Below are 17,515 nucleotides of genomic sequence, written 5' to 3'. Positions count from 1 at the left end.
AGTAACTATTAATTAATTCATTATTTTTAAAAATATTTAAATGGAATTTATCTCTTCTACCCTCAATCTTACTATCTAAAATGAAAAAAGATGTCAATGAACAGACTATAAAATAAAGGTAGTGGCATTGCATCCACATGTGTAGTTAAAATGGTCTCACAAGTTAGTGAATTTCTTAGGTTGCTAAATACAAAGAAGGAATAATGGTATAATTAGAAATCCATGAGATTGAAATTTAGACCAATTTGGTTTTAACTCTTGAGTAAATTATGTATTTTCTGACTTATTGCTTTCTCCTCAATGGGAATAATAAATTGTAAGGTTCTTTGAGAATTACATTTCATTATGTATATAAATGATATTATACTATATACATTACAAAGTTATATGTACAAATGCATAAACATTAATTTTCTTTCTCTCAAAATGAATGTTTTACAAGTGTATATTTAGGGTACAAATTTATGCTATGTTGCAAAAAATACTCTTAAGGAAACTTTTTTCATATTTATATATTCGTTCCACCTGTACACTTAGAATATTGTGCTTACGCATAGAAAGGGCCCACTGACATACATTCACAGTCAGTTTCTATCATCATTTTTGTATTCCCAGAGTACACATCCTTGGGGAGAGTATGCTTCCCAAGTGGCCATCCAGATCAGATGTACCATCTTATTTCTCACTGGAATAAAAGCCAAGTAAATATAAACATGAAATACACATTGTTCAAAATGGGCTGCCTAAAGAGGTCATGGCAATTCATGTACTCATTTTTTCTTCATGCAAAATATCTTACCTGTGTTGATAATAGCCTCCGAAATTTAGATTTTACTATGTTTTAAAGGAAGGCTTGTTGTGTTCTTATAACTATTTGCATTAGTCAATATGTGCTAACTAATGTAGCAAGCAACCACTAATCTCAAAGGCTTACCATATTTAATATTTTATTTTTCTCTGTTGGCATCACATTGTGTGTCCAGAAGCTCTTTTACAATTTGAGAATCAGGGTTCCAGGTTGCTTCTATCTTATAATGCTGTCATCTTCATCATGGAGCTTTCAAGACCTTTGTTGATGAGATGATAGAATGTCAAATATCAAGCAAGGTATTCATTGGATGGGTTTGGTCGTGATATACATTATTTGACTAGGACAACTTTGGACACAACTCCATCACATGACCCTAAGACAGATTCAGAGGAGCTGGTAAATGTAGTCTTCTTGTGTGTCAGGAGGAAAACCATGGGACTGGTGAAAATAGAGCACTGTCTCTGCTAAACAAAGTTCTTGTTTGTGCTTAATAAAGCTCGAGACTACATGTTTCTTGGTGATCACTGCATTGTCAGTGTCAGACGCCTGATTTTAAATGAGTACTAGTACAAGTAAAATTAAATACATAGATAATTATAAAGTGACCAATAAGAGCACATATTTTTATGCCCAATAATAATATAAACACTAGATTTAACAAAATGCTATCTCAAAACCAATATTAATACAATATTTTCTCCATAAAATTGATGAATGATGATCTTAAAATACCATAAATAAGGGGAAGTTTCTGAAGGTGTAAAGAGTATTATTGATTCATATTACTTTTTATTGTAAATAAATATTTTTAAATAGGTTTTAACATAATGTAATAAAATATTTTTAAGTATAGTTTTTTTCTTGCCAAAAGCCAGTGGAGATGTAACCCTTGATTGTGGCTCTGTGACAGGTAAATGGAGGCTAGTACAAAGAATTACAATAGGTACAAATGGGAAACAGTATTTCCCTGAGTAGCAGGTGGCAGATATTTTGAAGAGGGCAGCTTTTCTTAAATGTTGTGACTCCAGGGATCAGTGAAAACAAACCTATCAGTAGCTAGAGCCACACAAAAAAAGGAGTCAATAAAGTGCCCGAGAAGAGGGAGGAACTATTGTGTAAAAGACGTGCAAGAGAAATCAGAGAACAAGATAGGTATTTTTTAGAATTGGAAAGATAATGACCTTGTTAGGAGCAAAATTCTAAAAATTAAAATTTCTCCTTGGTAAAATGTTTTAAAAATTAACCCCAGAATCACATTATAAGTAAATTAAATTATTAGAAGATTTGGTAACTCCCATAAACCCATTGTTTACTAATTTGTCAAACACGAATTATGTGAAGATTGTGGGAGGATTTCCTAGACAAGTGAGTATATTCATGAGTCCACATATACAAGTGACTTCCCTGAGCCCAAATGGGACCATCTTAGTGAAGAGAGTTTAGCTTCCTCCGAAGAAAGTGTCTAACTATAAATGTGATCAAATTAATGTCATATTCAAAATAAAATCCAGAGATGAGGCTATTTGCAGGAATGAAAAAAGGTCTTCTGGATAAAAAACTATGTACGATTTCTGCAATTATTTGCCAAAACAGAATAAATAAATAGTCTGAATATTTACTTCAAAATAAGGGGAGTCAACTTGATGATAGGAAATTTAATCTCTTCATATGAGTGTCACTAGGATGCATTTCATGCAGGTTACTGTGGGTTTGTAGAATATATTGCACAAGATTTCTAAAACTATCTCACATGCTTAAAATTAGCTGGACTTTTTCATTACTAGTTTAATACTGTTCATTTTTATTCTAAATTAAACTTTGAATTCACTTCAATTATTTTTATGTCTTTAAGCGAGGAGAACATTTTAGATACTTATAAAATCTAGAACTCAACTTTTCATTGGGGGAAATAAAACAAAGCTGGATTGCTTTAATTCCAATGTATTTATTTATATTTGCTTGTATATGTTAGTTTAGACGGGAACAATTACACATGCATGTGCACAGACATACACATATATACATCAATGTGCAAGCCATATCTAAAAGCAAATTGAGTTAGAATTGTTTTATGTATTTTTAGAGCATATATTTTAAATATGCAGAATCATTCACCAGCAAAATATTCCCCTGTCTCTAATTTGTTTAGATATAAACTTCTTTACAAATACTTAATTCACCATTCCAGTTAAATCTATATGACTGGATTCCAGAAAGAAAATAAGTGATATTTAGTTTCTATAGAATAAAATAGAATAGAAAAAGTAAATGTAGATATATGTTAGATGAAAGATAGATAGATGAAGATTGAGGCTTGGTTGAATGAAGAACTAATCTTTTTAAAAATAAGTTTTGATGGACTATAAAGTAAAAATTAGAGTGAAGTGAACAAAATGTGCTGCAAATGCCAAGACTACAGTGAATAATCATGTGGTACTATAGAAAATATTCCACAACCAGGTTTTAGACCAAGCATTGCGGGATTAAATATAAGTAATAATATACAATCAAATGTTACACATTTATTAACCAATATTTTAAATAATTCAACTCCTATATTAGAACTTTGGCAGACATCTATTTCTGCTTCCCTTAGAAGAACAGATGTTTTTCTTTTTTTAATACACTATTTTAATTGGCTGTTTAAGGGTAATGAGGCCATACAGCCTTACATTCTGAGTTAGGAAGAAAATGCAGCTGGTACTTCTCTTGCAGACACACAGCAGTAGGTTTGATGGTGACATGGAGAATCATTGCTCACTTCATCATCCTATCCTTTATACCCAGATTGTTCTAGTCTTTAAAAAAAAGTATTAACAAATTTAAGAGGATAAGATTATATCAAGCATAATTTCTGACCACAATGATATGAAACTTGAAGTCAATATCAAGGGGAAAACTGAAACATTCAGATATGTGAAAATTAACAGTCTTGAACATCCAATGGGTCAAAGGAGAAATTAAGAGGGAAATTTAAAAAAGTCTTGAATAAAAAGAAAATTAAATCACAATATATCAGACATTATGGAACACAGCAGAAGCAGTTTCAAAGGGAAGTTTATTGCAATAAATACCTATATTTTAAAATAAGAAAGATCTCAAATAAACAACCTAATCTTATACCTCAAGGAATTAGTAAAATTATGTCAAACTAAGTTCAAAGTTAGTTTATAATATTATATATATTAAATTCCACATGTAACTGATATTATGCAGTATTTGTCTTCTTTGTAATATCCTCTATGTTCATCCATGTTATCACAAATAGTTATTTTTTAAGGCTAAATAATATTCCATTGTATATACAGATTACATTGTCTTTATCTATGTATCTGTAACAGATACTTCAGTTGTTTTCACATCTTGGTTATTGTGAATAATGTTTCAAACAACATGAGAATACAGATGCCTCTTTGAGATAGGGATTTTTTTTTCCCTTAGGATACTTACCCAGAAATGGGATTGCTGGATCATATAATAGTACTATTTTTATTTATTGAGGAACCTCCTTGTTGTTTTCCATATTGGCAATACCATTATACATCCAATCAACAGTGCACAAAGGGTTTTCTTTTCTCCACAGCCTTCTCAACACGTTTTTTTTTTTTTTTTTTTTTTGCCGTTGTTTTTTGTCTTTTTGATAATAACCATTCTAAGAGGTGTAAAATAATATATTATTGTGGTTTTGACTTTCATATCTTGAACCATTCTTGCATTTCAGGGATGAATCTCATTTGGCCATGGTGTGTGCTGTTGAATTTAGTTTGCTAATATTTTGTTGAGAATTTTTTGCATCTAGATTCATCAAGGTTATTGGTCTGTAACTTTCTTTTCACATAGTGTCCTTGCCTAGCTTTGATATCATGGTCATACTGGACTAGCAAAATGAACATAAAGTGTTTCTTCCTCTTCAAATTTTTGGAAGAATCTGAGAAAAACTGACATCAACTTTTTTTTTTAGAGAGAGAGGGAAAGAGAGGGAGAGAAACATTGATGGGAGAGAGAATGATTGGGTTCCTCTTGTGCAAGGACCGAACGCACAGCCCAGATATGTGCATTGACTGGTAATCAAACCAATAACCCCTTTGGTTTCTGGGATTGACATCCAACCAACACACACTGGCCAGGGAGATCTTAAATCTTAAATGTTTAGTAATATATACCAATAATGTTTCTGGTGCTGGAATTTCTTTTTCGTGAGGGTTTTTGATTACTGACTCAAATCTCCTAATTCAAATTAGTTTTTTCAGATTTTGTATTTATTTATTATTCAGTTTGGTCAGTTGCATGTTTCTGGAAATTTATCCAGTATTTCTAATTTATCCAATTGTTTGGTGTATAATTGTTCATAATAGTTTCTTATGATTCTTAGTAGGGAAATGACATACCAGTCCAGGGAGTGCATAGAGACCCAAATTCGATGAACCTACAGGGGCCCACACCCAGACACATCATAATTAAAATGGCAAAGGTTAAAGTAGCAAGAGAAAGACAGTTACCTAGAAGGTTGCTTGCATAAGACTTTTCATCTGATTTCTCAAAAGAAACATTTTAGGCCAGAAAAAATTGGCTTGAAACATTCAAAGTGATGAATAGCATGGACATACAACCAAGGCTACTCTATCCAGCAAGATTATCACTTAAAATTGAAGGGGAGATAAAAAGCTCTTCAACAAGAAAAATCTAAAGATGTTAATTATGACAAAACCTATATTACAAGGAATGTTACAAGGGCTTTTTTAGAAAAAGTAAGAAAAAAAAGAGGAATACAATTTTAAAGAATAAAATGGCAATAAATATACACCTATCAAAAATCACCTTAAAGATAAATAGCTTCAATACTCCAATCAAAGCACATGGAGTAGCTCAAGAGAAGAAACTAACATCCATCTATATGTTATGTACAAGAGATCCACCTCAGAATGAAAGACACACACAGACTAAAAGTTAAAAAATTGGAAAAAGATATTTAATGAAACTAGAAATGAAAAAAACAACTGAGGTAGCAATACCTATATCAGACAGAATAGATTTTCCAACAAAGGCTCTGATGTAAGATGAAGAAGGACACTACATAATGATAAAGGGAGCAATCCAACAAGTGGACATAACCCTTTTAGTCATGTATGCACCCAATATAGGAACACCTAAATAAATAAAGCAAATCTTGATGAATGTAAGGGGAGAGATTGAGAGTAATATAGTCATAGTAGGAGATTTAACACCCCATTGACACCAATGAATATATATATTTATAGGCAGAAAATCCACAAAGAAATTGCAACCTTAAATGACATGCTAGATCAGAGGGATTTAATTGATTTCTTCAGAATATTTCATTCAAAGCAGAAGAATATACATTCATTTCAAGTGTATATGAATTATTTTTTTAGGATAGACCACATGTTAGGATAAGCCTCAATAAACTTAAGAAGATTGAAATCATATCAAACATCTTCTCTGACCATAATGATATGAAACAAGATATCAATCACACACACACACACAACCCGAAAAAAAAACAAAGATATGAAGGCTAAATAGCATGATACTAAACACTGAAGAGTTTAACAATGAGATCAAGGAAGAAATCAAAACATGTTTTGAAAGAAATGAAAATGCAACCCAATATCCATGAAACAAACAAAAAAATAATAATAAGGATTTTTAAGAGGGAATTTTATAGCATTACAAGCCTACTTCAAGAAACAAGAAAAACCTAAATAAATAACCTAAATTGACATGTAAAGGAACTAGAAAGAGAACAACAAAGAAAACCCAGAGTTAGCATTAGAAAAAAATAATAAAAGTCAGAGCAGAAATAAACAAAGTAGAGTCTAAAAAATAAAACAATACAAAAGATCAATAAATTTAAGAGATAGTTCACTGGAAAGATAAAAAAGATTGACAAACGTTTAACCAGACTCATTAAGAAAAAAAAAAATAGGACTTCCGGCCAAGATGGAGGCGTAAACAGACATGATGCATCTTCCTCCACAACTAAGAAGGAATAAAACTACCTCAAAACTAGAGATAACCAGAAGTTCCAGAAAATCAAAATACATGGAAGTCCAGCGAACAAAGATATAAAGAAGAAATACTCATCCAGACAGGTAGGAGGGGCAGAGCCAGGGTGGAGAACACGCGGTGTGGTGGTGGCAGCTGTGGCAGCAACAGCGGCAGGCCAGCAGAAAGCACAGTCACATGCTTTAAAAAGGAGGGACACCTGGAGAGCGATCCCAGCTCCTCAACAGACCTCACAACTCAAAGTCCCAGCACCTGGGAAAACCAAGCCTCATTGCTTCTGACTGTGCAGACCAGTGGGGATTGGGGTGGAGGCGGAAACTTCAGGTCTAGCAGAGTCCACTTGTTTAAAGGGCCCCCACAGTCCTAGAATGTCCACAGACCCACCTGCTCTGGAAATGATGGCCAGGACAGCAGCTAGAGGGGCGCCAGTCCAGTGCGGAAGAGGGAGAGGTGATTGGAAAAGGAGCAAGTGCTGGACTGGTGGCATTGTTCCCTCTCGGACCTTCCCCCACATACAATGCCACAACATGGTTAAACAGGTCACCCTGTACAGACGAATCCCTAAGGCTCCGCCCTTACAACGTAACAAGAGCGACAGCTCTACCTGTGATGCATAGGCAAACAAACACAGGAGCCTGTCAGAATAAGAAGACAGAGAAGTATGGCCCAAAAGGGGGAATGGATCAAGGTTCCAGTGGGAAAACTAAGCGATGAGGAGATAGCCAACCTAAGAGACACAGAATTCAAACACTATTGATAAAGATGCTCACAGGCTTGACATATATGCTTGAGTATGGCAAACACATAAGAGAAGAAGTGAAGGCTATGCTAAGTGAAACAAAGGAAAATCCACACAAAACCAATGGTGAAGGGAAAGAAACCACGGTTCAAATCAATGATTTGGAACATAAGGAAGAAAAAAACCATCAACCAGTACAGAAGGGGGAAGTGAGAATTGAAAAAAAATGAGGAAAACTCCCCAAATTTTGCAAAGGAGATGAATATGCAGGTCTAGGAAGCATGGAACGTCCCGGGTGAGCTGGACCCAGAGGGGACCATACAAGGATGCATCATGATTGAGATGCCAAAGGTGAAAGATAAAGACAGAGTTCTGCGGGCAGGAAGAGAGAGGCAGAGAGTTGCCTGCCGGGGAGTGCCTATGGGACTATCAGCTGATTTCTCAGAGAACAGTTTGCAGGCAGGAAGGGACTGGCAAGCAGTATTCAATGTGATGAAAAGCAACTTACAACCAAGATTACTCTATCCAGCAAAGCTATCATTTGGTATGAAGGGGCAGATGAAGTGCTTCTCAGACAAGATGAAGCTAAAGAAGTTCATTATCACCAAGCCACTATTATATGAAATGTCAAAGCGACTTACTTAAGAAAAAGATCAAAACTATGAACACTAAAATGACAACAAACTCACAAGTGTCAACAATTGAATCTAAAGAATAAAAACAGAATCCAACTAAGCAAACCAGAACAGGAACAGAATCATAGGTATGGGGATCAATTGGAGGGTTATCAGCTGGGAGGGAGGAGGGGGAGAAATGGGGAAATGGTGCAGGAACTAAGAAGCTTAATCGGTTGGTACAAAATATACAGGGGGGAGTTAAGAATAATACAGGAAAGGGTGAAGCCAAAGAACTTATATGCATGACCATGGACATGAACTAAGGGGGGTGGGATTGCTGGAGGGAAGAGGGTTACTGGGCAGAGGGGAGCAAAGGGGAAAAAAAACTGGGACTACTGTAACAACATAATCAATAAAGTATACTTAAAGAAAAATAGACAGGATCCAAATAAATACAATCAGAAGTGAAAGAGAAGTAACAACTCACACCACAGAACTAAAAATGATTGTTAGAAAATATATGCTAACAAATTGGACAATCTGGATGAAATAGAGAAATTCCAAGAAACATACAATCTTCCAAAACTTCATCAACAAGAATGAGAAAATCTGACTAGATCAAATACAACCAATGAAATTGAAGTAGTAATAAAAAACTCCAAACAAAAAGTTGTCCTTACCAAAAGTCTTCAAAGGTGAATTTCACCAACCAAGCATTCAAAGAACTAATATTTATCCTTCTCAAGTTATTCCAAAAAAAAAAAAAAAAACGCAAAAAACAATCCAGGAGGAGAGACAATTCTCAAGCTCATTTTATGAGGCCATCATTGTGCTAATTATAAAATCAGATAGGGACACTACAAAGAAAGAGAATTATAAGTTAATATCCCTGATGAACATAGAGGTTAAAATCTTCAACAAAATATTAGCAAACCGAATCCAGCAATACATTAGAGAGATTATACACCGTGACCAAGTGGGATTTATTCTGGGCTCTGGTGAGCCAGGCTGGGGAGCCCAGAGTGAGGTTGAAGCCCCTCAATCCTTAGCCAACTTTACAGCTGAGATAACTCTGAAATTCTGTACTACCTCAAGTGGCTGCAAAGCCAGCACATTTTGTGCCTGTGTCCTTCCTACCACTCTGGATGTGGCTTCTTCTGTAATCCTTGGTTATAAGACTTCTGTACTGCTAGTCTTCATTTGGTTATTCAGATTGTTTGTTCCATAATGTCATTGTATTCACATTTAGTCCTGGGAGGAGGTGAATGTTCCTTCCACCAATGCCGCTGCCATCTTGCATCCCCCAGGATCTGTGTGTCTTCTGTGGTGAGCTGTCTGTCCAGATCTTATGCCCATTTTTTAATGGGGTTGTTTGCTTTCCTACTGTTGAAGATTAAAGGTTTCCTTTTCCATATTTGGATACCAGTTCCTTATCAGATCTGTGTCTTGAAAACACTTTATCTGAGTCTGTGTCTTATGTTAAAATCAGTCTGAATACTGACATCCACAAATATGTCCTCCCCTCCCCTTTCCCGCTCCCCCTACCATCAGGGGTTTCTTTCTCTTCCACTAGGGGGGCCCTGACGCGTTCCCACCTAAATGACCTATATTCTCTGCTCTGGGTAAGGGGTCCTGTTTCTGGGCAGGCAATTGCTATTTCACTGACTGTAACTCACCTGATAGACTCTGACCAAGTGGACTCACCTGACCTGATACTGAAGGACATGAGGACTCCCTCCCTTTCCCACGCTGAGCAGAGCCCCACCCACCAGATCTGGATGTGCTGGATATGAGGGCTGAGGACTGACACAGGGCTGGGGCAGAGGTCCCTGCTGGAGGACCTCCGTGCTTCAAGTTCTGCGGCCTGCCAAAGCCTGGAGCCTGATGCTCTGACGTTCTGTCGCCTTCTGTGAGGCCCCTTGAAAGGTTCCTTCTCACACAGGGTAATGGGTCCTGCTGTGGTAACTGGGATCTTCACATGGATAGAGCACATTCACAATGGTCCTTATGAAAGGCAGAGCCTCCCTACATCTGCTTTCCTGACAGAGAGGAAGGGGGTCTGTGCTTGGAGGGAGAGGGAGCAGGCCCGAATGTGCAGGATGGAACTCTCTTGTGTCCTGGATGGCTGGGCCAGGCTGCTGGGCTCAACTGAGTTATGGAGTAGGGTGGGCTAATGTGGGCTAGGGGTACAAGGGTAGGAGGTGTTACATGAAGCAGGGCATGGGCAGGATGGATGGGACCTTCCTGCTGGGTGTGTCACTCCCAGATACTTTCATCTCTTTCACTCCCAGCCCCTCCTCCTCCTCTCTCCCTGAGGTATTGGCCCCAGGTCTTGACAACCCTGCTTTCCCTAACAAGGCTCAAGTGCCCAAGGTGACCTGAGATGTAGAAAACTGTGCCCCAAAACATAAAATTGTGTTTATATTAGACCAAGAATCTCCACTTCTAGGGACGTTTCCTAAATAAAGATATATGAACACATATGTTTCCCTCTGCATGATGATGGGAGTAAAAACTTGGAAATGGCTCATGTTCCCCAGTAGGGGCTTTGGGAATTTTTATTGGGGGGAGGGGGACAGAAAATACCGAGGAGGAAGAGGATATCAAAAATTTAGTCCTCATCTCCCAAAAAAGATAAGAGATTTGCTAGTCCCACCCCGAAGTGACCATCATGTGTGGTTTAGTGGGTGTCTTTCAGATTCTGCCTCTTTTATTCTGTTTGTTGGTCTCTGTCACAAGAAGAATAATTTTCACATATGTATGTCTGCCTGTGGAAATTACATGTATGTGGTCTAACAGGTGGGACCCGGGATGCACACAGTTGTTCCACACATATTACACAGAGGACACCTGCGGTCTCCATGTATCAGTACGTAGAGACTCCTGCGCCCACTTTAGCAGCTGTCCAGCGTCCTTCCTCCATGTGGACCAGGATTAGGGGACCCCATTCCTTCTCCATGGACACTAGTGTTTTCCCCAATTCCCAGCAATTACATCAGTGCTCCGATGGTTAATTTTGAAAACACATCTTTGGACAATTGTGCAAGAATTTCTGTGAGGTAAACTAGGGTGACCACTGCCAGGAAAAGGTGAGCAGCTGCAGGCCTTAGACGGGACAGGCACATTGTCGTCCCAGAGGAAGGGCCTTTCCCCCTTCACTCCAGGGGATCAGCTGGGCCTCTAATTCCTCACTTTGTCCCCAGGACTAGACTGCCTGCCTGATGATGACAGTGCTCTGTCCTCAGTGTTTGCAGTGTGTGTTCCCCCACTGGGGAGGTCGGGCATCTCTGATATGCAGAGACGTGGGCACCACCTGCCAATGGAAGTGTCTGTTTGCTATAGGTTCCTTTACATAACACAGACTTCCAAGAGTTTGCTGCACCGCAGAAAGGCTAAACCTTATCTGCCTAGGCTTTGAGGGATGCTTCCCAGCTTGTGGTTTGTCTTCCCCAATGTCTGCATCTTCCTCATTACTGTTTTGTGTGCAGGAGGAGACAGCCGCTGCCTGACTGGCTTCTGACCCTGCAGTCACACTTTGGACAGTGGTCTATACCCTGAGATTGTACCAAAGGGCTTCTTTTTTACATCTGATCTCTAATCCACCTGGGATTTTCCTTTCAAAAAACAAAAATGTGCAAGCAAAAGGAAAAAAAAAAAAGGCAACCCATGTAACATCTCTGATAATGGATCAGAGACCCTGAGCACATCAGGGGTTGCCAGGGGCAGGAGGGGTGAGTAAGAACTTCTGGTGCGGGGTTTCCTTTCAGGGAGACGGAACATCCTGCAGCTACACAGTGGTGATGTCTGCACAGGGATGATACAATTTACATTATAAACAATACCTTTTAGGAAGTATTTAAATTTAATAATGGGAGTAGAAGAGCCAGTTAAATGAAATGGCCCTGGACCATTACCCAGGAACCAGGGAAAGTTTGGAAAAGAATTCTTGGACTTCCGGCCAAGATGGAGGCTTAGACGGACACGCTCTGTCTCCCTCTACAACTAAAGAGGAATACAACTACTTCAAATCAAAAGATAACTAGAAATTCCAGAAAATAAAGCTACACGGAAGCCCAACGTATGAAGTTATAAACCAGCGGCGCTCTTTGGGCAGGTAAGAGCGAAAGGGGGTGGAGCTGTTTGCGGTCGCACCTGGGACAGCGGCGGGGAGAACAATCCCAGCTGCAGGGAGAACAACCCCGGCTGCAGTCAAACCCCAGCAGCTCGCGACCCCAACGCTGGGGAAAGCAGCCACCACATCGCCTTGAACAGTGAGGCCCAGAGGGCGGGAGGACGGATCCCGGTTTCCTAGCGGAATAACTGTGTGAATCCATCTTGGACCCCCGCCCCCAAAGAAAGCGCCACAGGGCTGCGAAATAGGTTGCGGATAGGCGCCGGTCGTTGGGTTGTGATGAGTACACAGGCACTGCCCCCTATAGCTGGCCCAAGAAAACAAAACGCATCTGTCAAAATGAGGCAGACAACTATAGAAGTCCCGGTGGCACAGCTCACAAGGCAACAGATGAGGAATCTGACAGATGAACAAATAAGAAACCTGTCAGAGGCTCAGTTCAGGGCCATTGTTATCAGGTGGCTTACAGAATTAACAAAAGATCTGGAAAAAGATGAGAAAGAAGCGAAAAACACTCATAACGAAAGGAACAAAACCACATACGAGACAGATTGTGAGGGGAAAAAATCCAGAGTTCATTTCAACAAACCAGAACATAGAGAAGGAACAAACAGTCAACCAGTGCAGAGAGAAAAAATGGGAAGCAACGATGAAAGGATCAGAAACCTCTGGGACAGCTATAAAAGGCCCAAGATAAGAATCATTGGCTTGCCAGAGAACGAAGAAGACGAACTAGAACTTGAAAAATTGAGTGAAAATATAATAAAGCAGAACTTCCCAAACTTGGGGAAGGAAATAGACTTACAGGTCCAGGAAGCACAGAGAGTTCCAAAAAAACTGGACCCAGGGAGAACCACTCCAAGACACATTATAATCAAAATGTCAAAAATTAAAGATAAAGAGAGAATCTGAAAAGCAGCAAGAGAGAAGAAAATAATCATGTACAAAGGGGTCCCAATTAGACTATCAGCTGACTTCTCAAGGGAGACCCTGCAGGCAAGAAGGGACTGGCAAGAAATATTCAAAGTAATGAAAATCCAAAACCTACAGCCACGAATACTCTATTCAGCGAAATTGTCATTCAGAATTGAAGGGCAGAGAAAGTGTTTCCAGGACAAAATAAAACTGAAAGAGTTCATTAGATCCAAACCACTGTTATATGAGATGTTAAAGGGACTGGTTTAGAAAAAGGAGGATCAAAACTATGAAATCTAAAATGAAAACTGCATCACAAGAAACAACAGAAGCTAGGGAATTGAAACAAAGGCAAACTAAACAGGCAACGAGAGTGGAAAAAGAACTATAGGTACGGGGAACATATTGGGGGGAGGTCAGCAGGGAGGGGGAAGGGGGAGAGGGAGGGAGATGGTATAGGAATTAAGGAGCATGGTAGGAGGGAATGGAGTAGACAGAGAGAGGTTGAGAAGAACTATATGCACAACTAATGGACATGATCTAAAAGGGGGAACAACTGGAGGGAGGGGGCCACAAGGTGGAGGGGAGCAGAGGGAAGGGAAATTGGGACAAATGTAATATTATAATCAATAAAACACATAAAAAAAAGAAAAAGAAAAAGAAAAAGGATTCTTTCAGAATGTAGAGGGGGCCTTGCTCAGGTCTGGGATGCTACCAAGGCCGGGTGATGGAGGCTTCCAGTAGTGGATCAGCCTATTAGACTGTCCCTGCATTGAGGTCTCCTGGATGCACTACAGGTTTAGAAATTGGGGTCTGGCTCAGCTTCCTGGGCTTCTGATAAAGTGCAAAAAAAGAAAATGTCACCCACATGCCTGCATTTCCATAAATCCTCCAAAGAAGGATTATAACCTGAGACTTCCAGTAGGCAAAGCCTGGGACAATACCCTGACACCCTCTGTCAGACAGTCCAGCACACAGGTGGCCTGAGGCCAGGCTTTGCTCCGGGCCAGCTTCCGCAGATGCTCCCTGTGTGTCTGGAACTGCACCGAACCCTCCACATAAGCTGGCCAGTACTACTCCCACAACCTATCCCAGTCTCCCTCAATTCCTCACCGTTGGGCAGACTCCTAAGACTTTAGGTCATCTGATGGGGTTCTCTTAATGTGGGTACCACATTCCAGTCAGACAGTCAGAAATAATAGACTTATAGTGGAATGTAGCTGACCTCAATATAGGTGTTCTTTTCCGGCCATGCACAGGCCCTGGTTGCCCATACTGCTGGGAGGTGACAAACACAGCAGGGGCACTAGGGCCTCAATATTGGTACTCACCAGGTGGTCATTGATTAAGCCGTCGCTAGCTTTTCTGATGTCCCGATGGAGACTTTGCGCTGGATCTGGAGCTGTGAGAGGACAAAGTTCACACACAGATATTTTGAATGACCCACCAACAAAACTAAAGAGCTAGCATTACCAGAGAATACACACTCACAACCAAACCTGGAAACCCTTCCTGCAGCCATTGCAGCACATGTGTATTCAGAGGCCATTTCTCCCTCCAGGCCAGCCACAGTTGGTGCTCCCTGTGTGTCTGGCATGCAATCTCCACGTAAGCTGGCCTGTAACTACTCCCGAAACACAACCCAGTCTCCCTCAATTTCTCACCCTTGGGCACAGACTCCTTACGGTCCAGGTCATCAGACCAGGGTCTCTTAATGTAGGTATCACATTCTAGGATTTAGTCGACATATATTGGAACATAGCCGGTTTCAATAGAGGTGAACTATCCTGGCCACGCAAAACTGTTGGTAGCCCATAGATCTGGGAGATGACAGGTACAGCATGGGCTCTCAGGGCCTCAATATCAATGACTACAAGGTGGTCATTGATTAGGACGTTCCTAGGTTGTCCATTATCCAGCTGGAGATTTTGGGCTCTATCTAGAGCTTTGAGAGGAGAAAGCTCACACACAGAAATTTTGAATGATAACCCACCCAAAGTAAATAGCCAGCACTGCCAGAGAAGCCACACTAAGAAACAAACCCAGAAACCGCTCCCTGCAGACATTCCATCAGATGGTTTGTCAGAGGCCACTACTCCCCCCCAGGCCAGCCACAGTTCGTGCTCCCTGTCTGCCTGGCACGCAACTCTCTAGGTAGGCTGGTTGTAACTACTCCCACAATTTATCCCAATTTCCCTCCATTCCTCACCCTTGGACACAGACACCTTACAGTGCAGTCCATCTGACTGGGTTCTCTTAATATGGGTACTACGTTCTAGGTGACAGTTGGAGACAGTTGACTTACAGTGGGACCCAGGTGGCTTCAATAGTGGTGTACAGATCCGGCCAGGCACAGGTCCTGGTTGCCCACACTGCTGCGAGATGGCAGGAAGAGCAGGGGCTCTCAGGGCCTCAACAGTGGTGCCTGCCAGGTGGTCATTGTTCTAGATGTTGTTACGTTGTCCGTTGTCAAGCCGGCGATTTTGGGTTTCCTCTGGAGCTGAGAGAGGAGAAAGTGACACAGACGTTTGGAATGACCCGCCACCAAAAGTAAACAGCCAGCACTGCCAGAGAAGCCACACTCAAAACCAATCCCAGAAACCATCCCTGCAGACATGCCAGCAGAGGACATTCCCCGCTCCAGGCCAGCCACACTTGGTGCTCCCTGCATGTCTGGCATGCATCTCTCCATGTCAGCTGGTTGTAACTACTCCCAAAATTTGTTCCAGTCTCCCTCAACTCCTCAGCCTTGGACACAGAGTACATAGATGTTAGGTCATCTAATGGGGTTCTCTTACTGTGGTTCCCACGTTCCCAGTGACCATCTGAGATCATCGACTTGTACTGGAACGTCGCCGGCTTCAATATAGGTGTTCTCTTCTGGGCAGGCACACAGCCTGGTTGCCCAAACGGATGGCGGGTGACAGGCACCGCAGGGGCGATCAGGAACTCAAAACTGGTGCCCACCAGGAGATCATTGTTTACATCATCTCCAGGTTGTCCATAGTGCAGAAGGAGCTTTTGGGCTCTAGCTGGCGCTGTGAGAGGATAAAGTGCACACACAGACATCTCGAATGACCCGCCACTAAAAGTAAACCACCAGCACTGCCAGTGAAGCCAAACTAACAACCCTACCTGGAACCCTCCCAGCAGACATTCCAGCACATGTGTGTTCAGAGGCCACTCCTGCCCCCAGGCCAGCCACAGTTCGTGCTCCCTGTCTGCCTGGCACGCAACTCTCTAGGTAGGCTGGTTGTAACTACTCCCACAATTTATCTCAATCTCCCTCCATTCCTCACCGTTGGACACAGACTCCTTACAGTGCAGACCATCTGACTGGGTTCTCTTAATATGGGTACTATGTTCTAGGTGACAGTTGGAGATAGTTGACTTACAGTGGGACCCAGGTGGCTTCAATAGTTGTGTACAGATCCGGCCAGGCACAGGTCCCGGTTGCCGACACTGCTGCGAGATGACGGGAAGAGCAGGGGCTCTCAGGGCCTCAACAGTGGTGCCTGCCGGGTGGTCATTGTTCAAGATGTTGTTACGTTCTCCGTTGTCAAGCCGGCGATTTTGGGTTTGCTCTGGAGCTGCGAGAGGAGAAAGTGACACAGACGTTTGGAATGACCCGCTACCAAAAGTAAACAGCCAGCAGTGCCAGAGAAGCCACACTCAAAACCAATCCCAGAAGACATCCCTGCAGACATGCCAGCAGACAGTTGATCAGAGGCCATTCCCCGCTCCAGGCCAGCCACACTTGGTGCTCCCTGCATGTCTGGCATGCAACTCTCCATGTCAGCTGGTTGTAACTACTCCCCAAATTTGTCGCAGTCTCCCTCAACTCCTCAGCCTTGGACACAGACTCCATATCTGTTAGGTCATCTAATGGGGTTCTCTTACTGTGGCTGCCACGTTCCCGGTGACCATCTGAGTTCATCGACTTGTACTGGAACGTCGCCGGCTTCAATATAGGTGTTCTCTTCTGGGCAGGCACACACCCTGGTTGCCCAAACGGATGGCGGGTGACAGGGACCGCAGGCGCGATCAGGGCCTCAACAGTCGTGCCTGCCGGGTGGTCATTTTTCGAGATGTTGTTAGGTGGTCCGTTGTCAAGCCGGTGATTTTGGGTTTCCTCTGGAGCTGCGAGAGGAGAAAGTGACACAGACGTTTGGAATGACCCACCACCAAAAGTAAACAGCCAGCACTGCCAGAGAAGCCACACTCAAAACCAATCCCAGAAACCATCCCTGCAGACATGCCAGCAGAGGCCATTC

General features: G+C 41.4%; 1 long non-coding RNA gene across 3 annotated transcripts; it reads right to left on the bottom strand.

The window, feature by feature from the left end:
• Window positions 1–964: 964 nt before the first annotated feature.
• On the bottom strand, window positions 965–15,723 carry LOC150012835 (uncharacterized). Of its 3 annotated transcripts, none has more exons than XR_016510783.1 (3): window positions 15,547–15,723; window positions 14,573–14,643; window positions 965–1,067 (listed from the first exon to the last, which is right to left on the bottom strand). It is a non-coding gene; the product is annotated as an uncharacterized LOC150012835 (long non-coding RNA). The 3 variants fall into 3 exon arrangements; XR_016510782.1 differs by lacking the exon at window positions 965–1,067 and adding an exon at window positions 2,884–3,609; XR_016510781.1 differs by lacking the exon at window positions 965–1,067 and adding an exon at window positions 4,412–4,463.
• Window positions 15,724–17,515: the final 1,792 nt, after the last annotated feature.

The sequence above is a fragment of the Furipterus horrens genome, unplaced genomic scaffold (assembly GCF_987537825.1).
Source record: "Furipterus horrens unplaced genomic scaffold, mFurHor1.1.pri manual_scaffold_4, whole genome shotgun sequence".
NCBI classification, from domain to species: Eukaryota; Metazoa; Chordata; class Mammalia; order Chiroptera; family Furipteridae; genus Furipterus; species Furipterus horrens.
Note: the sequence above shows the minus strand (reverse complement) of the source record. Positions and strands in the feature narration are given on the sequence as shown.